Genomic DNA, 14,189 nt, shown 5'->3' with positions numbered 1-14,189 from the left:
GGAAAATTCCTCACTTTCGGGGGCCGTTAACGCTGGAGTGGTTGGCACCGGTTTTCACACCGGCGAGGGGACATAGCCCCATTATTAGAGAATCCCGCCCATGATTCCTGGACCTGGACCCCTTGGTGCCTATTGTTAGGAGTTCTTTCTTTAGATTATATAATTTCTCATGCTTGTTTCTCTTGTACATTGAACATACAGTGCAGAAGGAGGCCATTCAGCCCATCGAGTCTGCACCGACGCAATTAAGCCCTCACTTCCTCCCTCTCTCTGTAACCCAATAACCCCTCCTAACCTTTTTTATTTTGGACACAAGGGCAATTTAACGGTGCTACGATTTCCTCCCATAGTCCAAAGATGTGAGGTTAGATAGATTGACCATGTTAAATTGCCCCTTAGTGTCCAAAAGTTAAGTTGGGTCACGGGGATAGGATGGAGGCGTAGACTTTCCAATGGCCAGTGTGGACTCGGTGGGCCATATGGTCTCCTTCTGCACTGTCGGGATTCTATGGATAAATCTGCAATGAGTGGGAAAGGATGGTGCAGGAGACAGAAGGATATGGGAGGAATGTGTGATTGGTCATTGAATAACGAAAGCTGAAAGCCTGAAAAGATTGATTTTTAATTGCATCTGGTGCTAGTGTAGTAAATGAGGCCTAGCATAACAGAGTAAATAGTATGAAGACTACAAGATTTGGACAAATTGGGAGGTTTTGGAAGGTGAATGATAGTAGTTGCTATCATTGGATGGAGGAGAGCATCAGAATAATTGATTGCCTATGTAAAAAAACTGTCAGTATATTTTGGCAATGGTAGTGACAGAGATGGGTGATGTTTCAGAGATGGCAGTAAGTGGACCCTGCTGCCTGACTGCTAGTGGGAAGACATCGAAGAACCTTTTCAACATGCTCCTCCTCATTTTACTGACTCACCAACACCTCCACCTTCAAGCCCCTCATCACAGGGTTATTAAAATTTGGCCATGTCCGACAATGTCTTTGTCAGAAATGCAAAAAAGTCACATCTGGATTTCTAATTTACTTTTAGATTCATTTACGGGATGGGGGAAATCACTGGATACGCCAGCATTTATTGTCCATCCCTAATTGTCCTTGAGAAGGTGGTGGTGACCTTGCTTCTTGAACCGCTGCTTCTTGAACTGCTGCAGTCCATGTGATGTAGGTAAACCCACAGTACGTTTTCGGGAGGGAATTTCAGGATTTTGACCCAGCTACACTGAAGGAACAGCGATAAATTTCCAGGATATTGAGTAACTTGGAGGGATGCTTCCTGGTGTTGGGATTCCCAAGTGTCTGCTCACCGTGTCCTTCTACATGGTAGTGGTAATGGGTTTGGAAGGTGCTGCCTAAGGAGCCTTGGTGAGTTCCTGCAGTGCATCTTGTGAATGGTACACATTGCTGCCTCTGAGCATCGCTGATGGAGGGAGTTGTGGAAGGGATGTCAATCAAGCGGCTGTTTTGTCCTGGATGGTGTCGAGCTTTTTCAGTGTTGTTGGAGCTACACTCATTCAGGCAAGTGGAGAGTATTCCATCGTTCTCCTAACTTGTGCATTGTAGATGGGGGACAGGCTTTGGGGAGTCAGGAGGTGAATTACTCACCACAGGATTCCGAGCCTCTGACCTGTTCTTACTGCCATATTTATATGACTAGTCCAGTTCAGTTTCAGAGGCTGAGAGCTACATGGATAGCACATTCAGAGAGGTGGTTACACCACAGCTTAAGGGCAAAGAGGGAATGGTTGACCACCATGCACTCCAAGAGAACTAGGCAAGCAGTTCAGGAGTCCCCTGGGCTGCTGCTCAGAAATTGTTTTTCATTTTGAGAGCTGGTGAGGTCGCTAGTTCTTCAGAAGAGTGTAGTCAGAGCCAGGTTGGTGGTACCACGACTGGCTTGTTTGTACAGGATGAGAGGAAGAAGAAGGGAAGAGCAATAATGATAGGGGATTCATCAGTTAGAGGAACGGACAGACGTTCCTGTGGCTGTAGGTGGATTCCAGGACGGTATGTTGCCTCCATGGTGCCAGGGTCAAGGATGTCCCCGAGCAGCTGCATGACATTCTTTTGGGGGAAGGTGAAAAGCAGAGGTCATCGTCCACAATGGTACCATGTAACTTAGTTAGGAAGGGGGATGGGGTCCTGCAATCAAAATTTAGAAAATTAGGAAGCAAGACCTCAAATGTAGTCATTTCTGGATTTCTCCCAGTGCCATGTGACAGTGAATATGGAAACAGAAGGATAAGACAGATGAATGTGAGGCTGGATAGATGGTGCAGGAGGGAGGACTTTAGATGCCTAGGAAACTGGGACTGGCATCGGGGGAGATGGCACCTGTACAAGCCGGATAGGTTGCAACTGAACAGAGCTTGAACTGAGTTCCTTGCTGGGTGATGGTTAGAGCTTTTGGGAGGGTTTTTAACTAATTTGACAAGGGTGTGGGAACCATGAAGAAATATTTAGAGAGGACTACCAGGATGGACAAAATACTGGGCAGGTCAGAGAGCACTAGTACTGAAAACAGTAAGTAAATAGGTGAAGTTGGAGTAAGGGAGAATGTAATGATGTCTAAATCAGGGTTACTATGTATGTATGTAAATGCACAAAGTATAGTAAACATGATTGGGGAGTTACAGGGGCAGATCGTATTGTGGAAATATAAAGGTAAAGTCGCCATAGTCTTGGATGGCCATAGGCTGCTTTCCCCTTTGAAGGGAAGAGCTGATTGGTAGTGGTTTAACCTGAGGGTCACCACACCTCAGGTTGGGAGGCAAGGTTGAGAAGGCGGGAATTCATGAATAACCTTGTGGCGATAACAGAGACCTGGCTCAGGGAAGGGCAGGACTGGATGCTAAATATTCCTGGGTACAAGGAAGGAAAGTGGGATGGGTAGTGGTATTGCTTAAGGAGAGCACAGCATTGCTGCAGAAAGAGGATATTACAAAAGATTCAAGGACAGAATCAATTTGGCTCAAGCTTAGGAACAAGAAGGGTGCAATTACATTGTTCAATGTAGTCTACAGACCGCCAACTAGTAAGAAGAATGTAGAAGAATAAATCTGCAGGAAAATTACAGAGAGATTGAAACATTACAGGGTAGTTATGATGGGGGAACTTTAATTACCCAAATGTAGACAGTGGTAGTGTAAACGGTGGAGAGGGGAAAAAGTTCAGAAATCGTGTTCAGGAAAATTCTTTACAACAGTGTGTGCCCAGTCCAACAGGAAACAATGCGCTGTTAGACCTGTCGTGTTGGGTGCTCTGGTCTACAAATAGGTCAACACGGCTGGAGATGGTGTAACTCTATTTTATTAACAACTCAACTGTAATAACATACTGTAAGCTTGGGTACGTGCATTACCAGCTTATCCGTGGACCCTGTCCTATCACTATCTAGGTGAGGCACTCAGCACATGGTGAATGTCTGAGAGGCAGGCTCTGAGCTCTGTGCTCTGAGCTGGCTGCTGCTAGAATGAGCGGGAACTCTGGTGTCCCCTGTCTTTATAGTGCGTCTGTTCTCACTGGTGATTGGCTGCGATGTTGTGTATGCTGGTTGGTCCTACTGTATGTCCATCAGTGTGTCAGTGTGTGTGTGATTGCACCATGATATGCTGATGTATATCATGACAAGACCTAGTTCTTGGGAATGAGGTGGGCCGAGTAGAACAAATTTCATTGAGCGAACCTTTAGGAGACGGTGATCATTACATCGTAAGATTTAGGATGGTGATAGAAAAGGAAAACAGGCAATCCAGCTCATAAATAGTCAAATGGGGAAGAGCCCACTTCAAAGAACAGGGCTGGACTGTTAGGCTGGAACGAAAGATTGGTGGGAAAACCTATAACTTAAAAATTGACTACCCTCAAAACTGAAACGGTACGGACACATCGAGGTTAGGCTTAAAAGGGAAAAGTAGGGCAAACAAATTTGGCACTCCCAGGATGAAAAATGAGATGGAATTTAAGATAAAGAAGGAAAAAGTTTTCTTGTGACAGGTGTCAGGTAGAAAATACAACTGAGAACCAAGAGGAAATACAGAAGGTTCAGACGGAAGGTGAAAAAGTTCATTAGAGGTGAAGAAGAATTATGAGAAGAGACAGGCAGTCAACATAAAGAGGAAACCCAAAGTCTGCCATAGGCATATAAATAATAAAAGAGTGGTAAAAGGAGGGGTAGGCCTGATTGGGGACCAAAAAGAGAACTTTCTCATCGAGGCAGGAGGCATGGCTGAGATGTTAAATTAATGCTTTGTATCTGTCTTTACCAAGGAGGTAAATGCTTCCCAGGACATGGTGACAGCCGAGGAACTTCTTTCCTTGGTGGTATTCGAAAATAGACAGTTGGCACTGAGAGTTGACAAGGCATTGGGAATGGATGAGATACATCCTAGGGTATTGAGGGAAGTGAGAGTTTAAATTACAGGGGCACTTGTCATAATCTTCCAGTCCTCTCTAGACTCAGGGGATGTCTCAGAGGATTGTAGTATCACAAATGTTATGCCCTTGCTCAAAGAAAGGTTGTTACAATAGCCCCAACAATTACAGGCAATTCAGTTTAACATCAGTGGGAGCAAGCTTCCCGAAAAAACTATTCAAGATAGAATTAGTAGCCAAATGGAAAAATGTGGGTTGATTAGGAAGAGCCTAAGGGAGAAATTGTAATTAACTAACTTGCTGGAGTATTTTGTGGGGGTGTCACAGAAAGGGTCGATGAGGGTAATGCTGTTGATGTTGTATATGTGAACTTTCAGAAGGCATTCGATACAGTGCAACACTGTGAGAAAAATTATAGCTCATGGAATAAAAGGGACAGTAGCAACATGGATACAAAATGGGCTGTGTAATGGTCTAGACATAGAATTTACAGTGCAGAAGGAGGCCATTCAGCTCATAAAGTCTGCACCGTCCCTTGGAAAGAACACCAACTCCGTCCTATCCCCGTAACCCAGTAACCCCACCTAACCTTTGTGGACACTAAGGTCAATTTACCGTGGCCAAACCACCTAACCTACACATCTTTGGAATGTGGGAGGAAACCGGAGCACCCGGACAAAACCCACGCAGACACGGGGAGAACGTGCAGACTCCTCACAGACAATGACCCAAGCCGGGAATCGAACCTGGGACCCTGGAGCTGTGAAGCAACTATGCTAATCACTGTGCTACTGTACTGCCCTGGTCTAGAGGAAGGTTTGTAGTGGTTTTTCCTAGCGGTTGGTTTCGGGTTCCTTGCTTTTCTTGACATATTAATGATTTGGGTTTTGGTGAGCAGGTGACATTTTGAAAATTTGCAGCTGACACAAAACTTGGAAGTATTGTAAACTGTGAAGAGGATAGTGCAGAACATCAGAAAAACATAGACATTGGTGTGGACAAATAGGTGGCAGATGAAGTTCAATGTGGAAACTTGTGAGCTGATACATTTTGGTAGGATGAACATGGGGAGACAACACAAAATACAAAATAAGTGGTAAAATTAAAAGGAGTGCATGAGAAGAGGAACTTGGGTGTATATGCATATAGATCATTGAAGGTGGCAGGACAGGTGGAGAGAGCAGTTAATAAAAATATAATATTCTGGACTTAGTTAAAAGGGGCATAGAGTACAAGAGCAAGGGGGTTGTGCTTAACAGATACAAGAAACTAGTTGGACCTTGATGTGTTGGGTGTTCTGGATCCGTGGAACACATACCGGTTACCAACACTTGAAATAGTGCAACACTATTTTATTGAATCATTAACTGTTTAACATACTCAGACTGTGGGTTAACATGATACTAGCTTTAACTAAAGACCTTTGCCTTGTCCTAACCAGTCTATACACTCAGCACATGGTGAATGTCTGTGTTACAGGCTGTGAGCTCTGTCCTCCTGGCTAGCTGCAACTCGAATGAGCGGGAACTCTGATGCCCCCTGTCTTTATAGTGCGTGTGCTCTAACTGATGATTGGCTGCGGTGTTGTGTGTGTTGATTGGTCCCACTGTGTGTCCATCAGTGTGTGTCTGCACCATGATATACTGGTGTATATTATGACATCCCCCTTTTATAAGAAATGTACCTGAGTGGCAATAAATAGTGTATTGGTGAATGTTCCTGACTACGTGTGCGAGAAATATTTACAGGACTATGTACATAAAAACTAAGCAATTTACATGGGAAGGTGCCTGGTGCAGAAAAACAGTGTGTCACAAGAATAACGAGATGAACACTATATACAAACCACGTAAACGATTAAACAGAAGAACAGAACAAATCAGAAAGTCCATAAGTCCACAAAGTTCACAAATTAAGTCTCTGAGGTGGGCGACGAATTCTGGTTGACCGCCTCAAGGGTGAGTCGGGAGCCGCCGGCTGAGGAGCGAGCTGGACTGCGTCAGAGTGAGGAGGATGCAGAGTGACCGGAATCTCTGCATAGTCCAGGGCAGGGTCAGCAGGAGGGCGAGGCGACAGTGGAGGATCACGTAGCGAGCCGGAACGAGACGATTGCGGCGCAGAATGGAGCCATCCGGTAGACGAACGGGGGGTCACCTGCTGAAGGACCACAGCGGTTGCAGACCAGGCACCATCCGGAAGATGGATGCGGACGTTGTCATCTGGAGCCAGAGCAGGGCGATCAGCTGCACGGGAGTCATGAGCCGCCTTGTGCTGTGCACGAGACAGCTGCATCCGTCGAAGGACAGGAACGTGGTCGAGGTCTGGGACATGAATGGACGGCACCGTCGTCCTCAGGGTGCGACCCATGAGCAGCTGGGCTGGCGACAGGCGTGCGAGGTACGTGCACCACAGGCGTGGCGTTCTGTTTCAGTAAGATCTTGTAGGTATCTGGGAGCGTGCCCATGCCTTCGAAGACGTCGTGGTGCTGGTCGATGATGGCGTTGAGTTGTGCCCTGAAGTCAGTGTCCTGAAAGGCAGACATGTCATCAGGGGAGAGAGAGTGCACTCTCTGAACGAGGTTCAACAGCTTGCATGCCTGTGCGCCAAGCAGGGAGTCTTTCGAGGAGCCCACGATCTCAAAAGGAAGGATGGCTTTACGTGACCTGTGCGTCACTTCAAGTTGGCACGAGCCGCTAGCAGGAATGAAATTGCCATTGTAATCCAATAGCTGGCAGGCTGATGGAAGGATGGCTGGTTTGACACGAAGGCTTTGGAAGTCAGACCACGCCATGAGATTGGCGGAGGCACCAGTGTCCAGGCGGAATCGTATTTGTGACCGGTTGACCGTCAGGGTGGCACGCCACTCATCATCTGGATCGATGCTGTATACCAACAGCGGCTGGTGTCTTTGCGTCGGGGACATCCTGTTTTTTGTCACGACACTGACTCGAAATGGCGCCTTTGGGCCCTCGGTGTCACTGCTGTGTGGGAGGTCGGAATCGGACTCGGTGACCGTGGGTTGAATTGCCCAGACATTCCTGCGAGGCTGGCTGAAGCGATATGAATTGGGAGGCTGAGCTGCTCGACAGAAGGCAGCACAGTGGCCAAGTCTGCCACATCGTAGGCATTGTCGACATTTGGCAGGGCATTGCCGTTTTATATGGGCGGAGCCACAGTTGTCGCACGTCGTAGCGTCAGCACGTTCGCTGCACCACCGCGCATGTGCAGTGCGATCGTGCGTGGTGCACGCCTGCGCATTGCGTTCTTCGACATCGCCGTCCCCTCGTTTGGTGCGCACAAGCACGGGAGTCTGCGAAAAGCGCGCAAAATAGCCGCCCTCATCCAGGCTGAGGCCCTGGAGTTGCTCAATCATTTGGGCCCGTTCCGCCTCGTGGGGACCTTGCCACGCCGTTTCAGCCGCTTGGATGTGGGAATACCGACTTGTGGCGTTTGAGGAGCTGCTGTCGTAGGGGGTCCGACTGAACACCGAAAACGATCTGGCCACGTATCATGGAGTCGGAGGTGGGCTCGTAGCTGCAAGATTGCACAAGGATGCGGAGGTGCATGAGAAAGGATTGGAAAGGTTCACCCTTACCCTACAAACGCTGTTGGAAGACGTAGCGCTCAAAACTTTCATTCACCTCTACGCTGCAGTGAGTGCCAAACTTGAGGAGGACCGTCTTGAACTTTGTTTTATCTTCAGCATCCGCAAAGGTGAGAGAATTGAAAATGTGGATGGCATGGTCTCCGGCCGTGGAGAGGAGGAGAGCAATCTTCCTGGCATCCTCCCTGTCTGTGGCCTGAAGGAAGAGCTGGAAGCGCTGATTGAATATCTTCCAGTTGGCCCCTAGGTTGCTGGCGATGCGGATAGGCGGTGGCGGTCTGATGTCCATGTTGCAGGATGACGGAATGCTGGCGGAAGGCAGATCACTTGCAGGTAGGTCTAAGAAGTGCTAATATCCCTCAACTCCTGGTATCATGATGTGTTGGTGTTCTGGATCCGTGGAACACATACATGTCACCAACACTTGAAATAGTGCAACGCTATTTTATTGAATCATTAACTATTTAACATACTCAGACTGTGGGTTTACATGATACAAGCTTTAACTAAAGACATTTACCTTGTCCTAACCAGTCGATGCACTCAGCACATGGTGAATGTCTGTGTTACGGGCTGTGAGCTCTGTCCTCCTAGCTAGCTGCAACTCGAATGAGCGGGAACTCTGATGCCCCCTGTCTTTATAGTGCGTGTGCTCTAACTGGTGATTGGCTGCGGTGTTGTGTGTGTTGATTGGTCCCACTGTGTGTCCATCAGTGTGTGTCTGCACCATGATATACTGGTGTATATTATGACAGACCTCAGCTGAAATATTAAGTACAGTTCTGGGCACCAAACTATAGGTCCTGTGCCATATCAGTTCTGTGATTCTGAGAGTTTCTGGTCAAGGTACTCTCACGATGCTGATATTTATTTGTGAGCAGTGTGCGTGTGCTGCAAAGCAATTTCTAACATATTGGCCTGCAGTGTGTTGTTTCAATAAAATAAAACCCAGTTTTTCAAGTCTATATTTACTCATATCAGGAAGTATTCTATGGCAACGCACTGTACCCTCTAGAAAGTCTCAATGCCCTTCCTTTGTGTGTAGTCCAAAACTACACATAGTACACTGATTTTGTTTGTTTAATGATATGTATGCAGCTGGGGCACTGGGCTCGACGAGTAGATGCTCTCCTGTAAGATAAAATTCTCCTTTGAAAACCATTTACACAAAATTGGAAGGTTTCAAAATAATTAAAAGAACATCAACGACTCCAAGGTGTGATTTCCAGGGAGGCCATTGAAGCATAAAGGAGACATAGAATCCCTATGGTGCAGAAGGAGGTCTTTCAGCCCATGGAGTCTGCACCGACCATCCGAAAGAGCACCCTACCAAGGCCCACTCCCCTGCCCAAATAACCTTTGGATACTAAGGGACTATTTAGCATGGCCAATCAACCATTTGGACTCGGTGTGAGATTTTGAAAAAACTAGATGTCTGGGGTGAGGTACACGGTGAAAAGGTACATAGGGCTGACCTTTGGAAAGAAACACTTTGGGTGTGATTTTTCGGGCATTCGACCGTGCTCAAAACCTGTTATGGCTGCTAAGTCTTGATGAGATCTCGGTTTGAGATTTTCCCCTCCCACTGCTCGTGATATGAACAGGTCTAAATCATTTCTGGGCATGATCAGGTTTATGCCCAGAAAGATTGTGGATCTGATTTCCATTGATTGAAATAAATATAATGAAATTACTTTAAGCTATACCTTCCAGCCCCGTGTGATGCTTTCCTCGTGTCGGCGTTCACTGCTGGTTTCTGAAATCGCGAAACACTCGTGATGACCAGGTCAGATGCAGAGCTACATGGAGGCCTTGGGGTTGAGAGCTGAGGCTGGTCAGTGTCCCCTGCCAACCTGACACTGCCCCATGATGCGCAGGAGAATGCCTGAGGCGGGAGGAAGGGTGGGGCGAGTGCTCTCCAATAGTTGTGTGGATAGTGGAGGGTTGCCCTGAATTTGGGGGGGGGGGGGGTTCATCCATGGCTGTTGGGGATGTGGGAGGGTGTTCAGTATTCTTGTTGATCGGGGCACTGTTTAAAGATGGCACCCTAATTTTGTGTGTAACCAAGCTTGCTGGCTCTATGAGCCCCCCCATCCCCCGCCGCCAGAGTGACAGTGTTAAACAGGCCCACAGATTTTGTTTAGTGGAAGGGTCAGAAGATCTGGACAGACAACCTGGCTGTGTTTCCGGGGAGAAACATGCTCGTTTTCAGTCAGAACCGGACCGTTGCCATTAAAAAAAAAAAATTCAATCCTTTATTGGGCTTTTAGCTCCTCTTAAAATAGTCTTATCGAAAGGACCGAGCACATTTACACTGGCAGCAATCCAAAACTTTCTGGGTCATTTGGAGCACAAACTGTGACTTAAATCCTAAATTTCCTTGGATCCTAATTATGGTGGACAAGGACAGGGGTGGAGGGTAGATTGGGCAGAATCTAGTAATACAAGCACTTTCTCCAAAGGCACTTACATGGAAATATCTTTCAGAAATGGGGCAGTCATTAATTACTCTTGCCATCTGACAGTTATCTTCATCTTGCAGTCTTTCAGCTATAATAAGAATTAAGAGCAAAAGTGTACAATTTGGCCCCTTGAGCCTACTTTGCCATTCAACATGTTCATGGCAGATCTTCCATCTTAACTCCACTCCACTCTGCCTGCTCCCCATATCCCTGTACTCGGAGACCAAAATTGAATTGATTTTGGTCGTAAATATGCTCAGTGAACATTCACAGCCCTCTGGAGTAGACAATTCCAATGAGAAAAGGAATTTCTCCTGATCTCAGTCCAAATTGATCAACTGATTATCCTGAGACTTTGGCATGATCTAACAAAAAAACAGAGTCAGTTCTGGGTGGGATTAGAGAGATCGTTCCTGGTGCTTGCAGCATCAGGAATAACCCCACTGTCTAATGACACTCTTTTTTTTTTGTCAAGCCTCAACAGGGAACGCCCCGCTGAGGCTGCCCTCAGTCACTTTTTCTGCACTGAGGAGCTCCGCTTGTCCGTGCAGGAAGAGATTGGGGCGCCATTTTAAAATGGTGGCCTGACCTCTCGATCCCTGCCCCCCCTCCCGCCCTCAATGCCCCAACTCACCTGTTGGGGGGGGGGGGTCCTCGAGCACCCCGCACTCCACCTCCACGGGCACCACCGGACCTGATCCCCGGTGTGGGCAAAATGTCACCTGGCACATTGGCACTGCCAGTCAGGCAGTGACTCCTGGATGGCACTGCCAGGACACCCAGGTGGCACTGCTAGGGTGCCAGGCTGGTTCCACCAGTGCCAGGGTGCCACCCTGCACAGATACTGACCACTCGGGGGGCTCCGATCATCTGGGAGACTCCCACAGGTGTTTTTCCACCTGGTCCCAGTGGTAAACCTCTCCCACTCGTGCCTCCTCGGCAAGACCAGTAGATCCCAGGAAACGGTTAGATCTGGTGTCGGCAGAATTAAATGAGCGGGACCCATATCACATTGTTTTGCAGGATCTTAATAGATCTCGCGAAGCTTAATGACCATCGGGAATCCCGGAAGAGGCCTCTCACGGGATATACCAGCTGCGTCCCATCCTGCTTCTGTGGGAGGAAACCCCCACACACACGGGGAGAACGTGTAGGCTCCACACAGACAGTGACCCAAGCCTGGAATCGAACCTGGGATAATGGAGCTGTGAAGCAATTGTGCTAACTACTATGCTACCGTGCTGCCCTTTCCTGAATTTCCTGAATGCTGTCCCAAAATTGAATTGGATTCAACTCAATTTCCCCCCCCCCTAACTCTAAGTTTGGATCTAGCCATGAGGAGATGACATTTACCCTGGCACAGGTCGGGCAACAGAACCTTCAGCACTCCTGGTTGTAGTTGCAGGTCATAGGTCCCTGACTATACTGTCCCCCAACATTACCATGTCCGCTTTCACTACCCGCCCACTCCTCCCCCCGTCGCCCCACTTGAACTGTCTCGTGCACTGTGGTGCAATTGTCAGTTTGCACATTACCTTGCAATCCTCATAGGTAGCAAGCACCTCATAACCATTGGTCAAAGTCAAGGGACAAGGCGTTTTCATCACTACAACCTGTAATTCAGGATCTGTCTGGCTCATTGTCACACACCTGTGCGTGACCACCAACTAACTCTGAATTGCTACCATAACCATGAACCATGAAACCATTGTCGGAAAACCTAACTGGCTCACTAAAGTCCTTTACGTTAAGGAAACTTGTTGTATTACCTGGTCTGGCCTACACGTGACTCCAAATCCATTTTCATTTGGTTGACTCTTAAATGCCCTCTGAAATAGCCTCGCAGGCCACTCAGTTATATCCAACCGCTACAAAAGTAGGAATGAAACTGGACCGATCACCCAGCTTCGGCAATAGCAAACACGGACCTGTCGACCCTGCAATGTCTGCCTTACTAACATCTGCGTCCTTGTGCCAAAATTGTGAGAGCTGTCTCACAGATTAGTCAAGCATGATATAGTCATACTGATGGAATTGTACATCACAGATAATGTTCCAGTCACCATCATTCCTGGGTATGTCCTGTCCCACTGGCAGGACAGACGAAGTATCCATGTACTCACACAGCAACACAATAGGTTGACATGTATCACATTGGCAAAAGGGGAGAGATTGTGCAGTGGTGGTAATGTCACTGTAGTCGTAATTTAGAGGCATAGGCAAAAATGCTGGGGGGCGTGGGTTCAAATGGAATTTAAATTTACTTCAGTAAACTGGAATATAAAGCTCATCACCGTAATCGTGACTGTGAAGCTATCAATTGTCGCAAGCCCCGTCCGGCTCACTAATGCCTTTTAGGAAAGGAAATCTGTTGTCCTGCCCTGTCGGATCTACATAAAATAAATAACCTTTCTTGTCACTGATGCGACCGATTCCATAGTGGCGTTGTAGTTGATTAAATTGATGCGACCATCAATTCACACAAAACCAGGAGTAGAAGTAAACTGTGGCTTTAATCAACTAGAACAGTGCCTGCCTGCGACTGGTCTGCTAGTGAGAGCCGCCTACAGTGCTACTGCTCTTTAAACCTCCCCTCAAGAGGTGGAGCCTAGGGGCGGAGCCCACAAGGCACCAACATGATACATTATAGGTAATACCTTACAATGGTCCATAGGTGAAGCCCACATGGGCAACAGCATGATACAGTTATATACATGGTGAATGGTTACTGCAAAACGTTCACCACATTCACCCCCTGTTAAAAAAATGAAGTTCGGCAGGGGTGCAGTGTTCATAAGTTCAGCCTGTCCAGCGCACAGATCGTGCGCTGTGATCGCCGAAGCTCTGGTATCGCAGCTGGCCCTGGTGTCAAACTCGCCCGTGCTGGTATGGGTAGTGAAGTCAACGGTGCGGGCACAGTCGTAGACTCCGGGAGCGTGTCTTCTGGAGCTTCATTTCTGTGGGTCTGTGAAGGGGTAATGGAGGGCGGGATGGGGTGCGGGCATCATGTAGGGGCGGGGGCGCTGGTCAGCGTAGGTCAGGCGGGGAAACTTGGGGTGGCGGTGGTAGTGGAACCCACGGGTGCCAGGTCCTGGAGGGGCACCGTATCCTGTCGGCCGACGGGGTGTTCAATGTATGCGTACTGGGGGTTGGTGTGTCGGAGCTGGACCCACTTGACCAGGGGATCGGACTTATGGCTCCTGCCATGTTTGCGGAGCAGGACGGGCCCCGGTGTCTTCAGCCAGGACGGAAGCGAGGCCCCGGAGGTGGATTTCCTGGGGAAAACAAATAGGCGGTCATGAGGGGTCTCGTTTGTGGCCGTGCAGAGTTGTGGACCTAATTGAGTGGAGTGCGTTGGGGAGGACCTCCTGCCAGTGGGGTACTGGGAGATTCCTAGGCCGTAGGGCCAGGAGGACGGTCTTCCAGACCGTAGCGTTCTCCCTCTCCACCTGCCCGTTTCCCCGGGGGTTATAACTGGTAGTCCTGCTCGAGACGCTGCTCTTACTGAGTAGGTACTGACGCAGTTCGTCGCTCATGAACGACGAGCCCCAGTCACTGTGAACGTACATGGGGAAACCAAACAGGGTGAAGACACTATGTTGGGCTTTAATGACGGTGGCCACGGTCATGTCCGGGCAAGGGATTGCAAAGGGGAAGCGGGAGAACTCGTCGATGATGAGGAAATATGTGTTGCGGTTGGTGGAGGGGAGGGGCCCTTTGAAATCGATACTGAGG

This window comes from Scyliorhinus torazame, chromosome 16, assembly GCF_047496885.1.
Source record: "Scyliorhinus torazame isolate Kashiwa2021f chromosome 16, sScyTor2.1, whole genome shotgun sequence".
NCBI classification, from domain to species: Eukaryota; Metazoa; Chordata; class Chondrichthyes; order Carcharhiniformes; family Scyliorhinidae; genus Scyliorhinus; species Scyliorhinus torazame.
The sequence above is the reverse complement of the archived record's forward strand: the minus strand, read 5'-3'. Positions refer to the sequence as shown.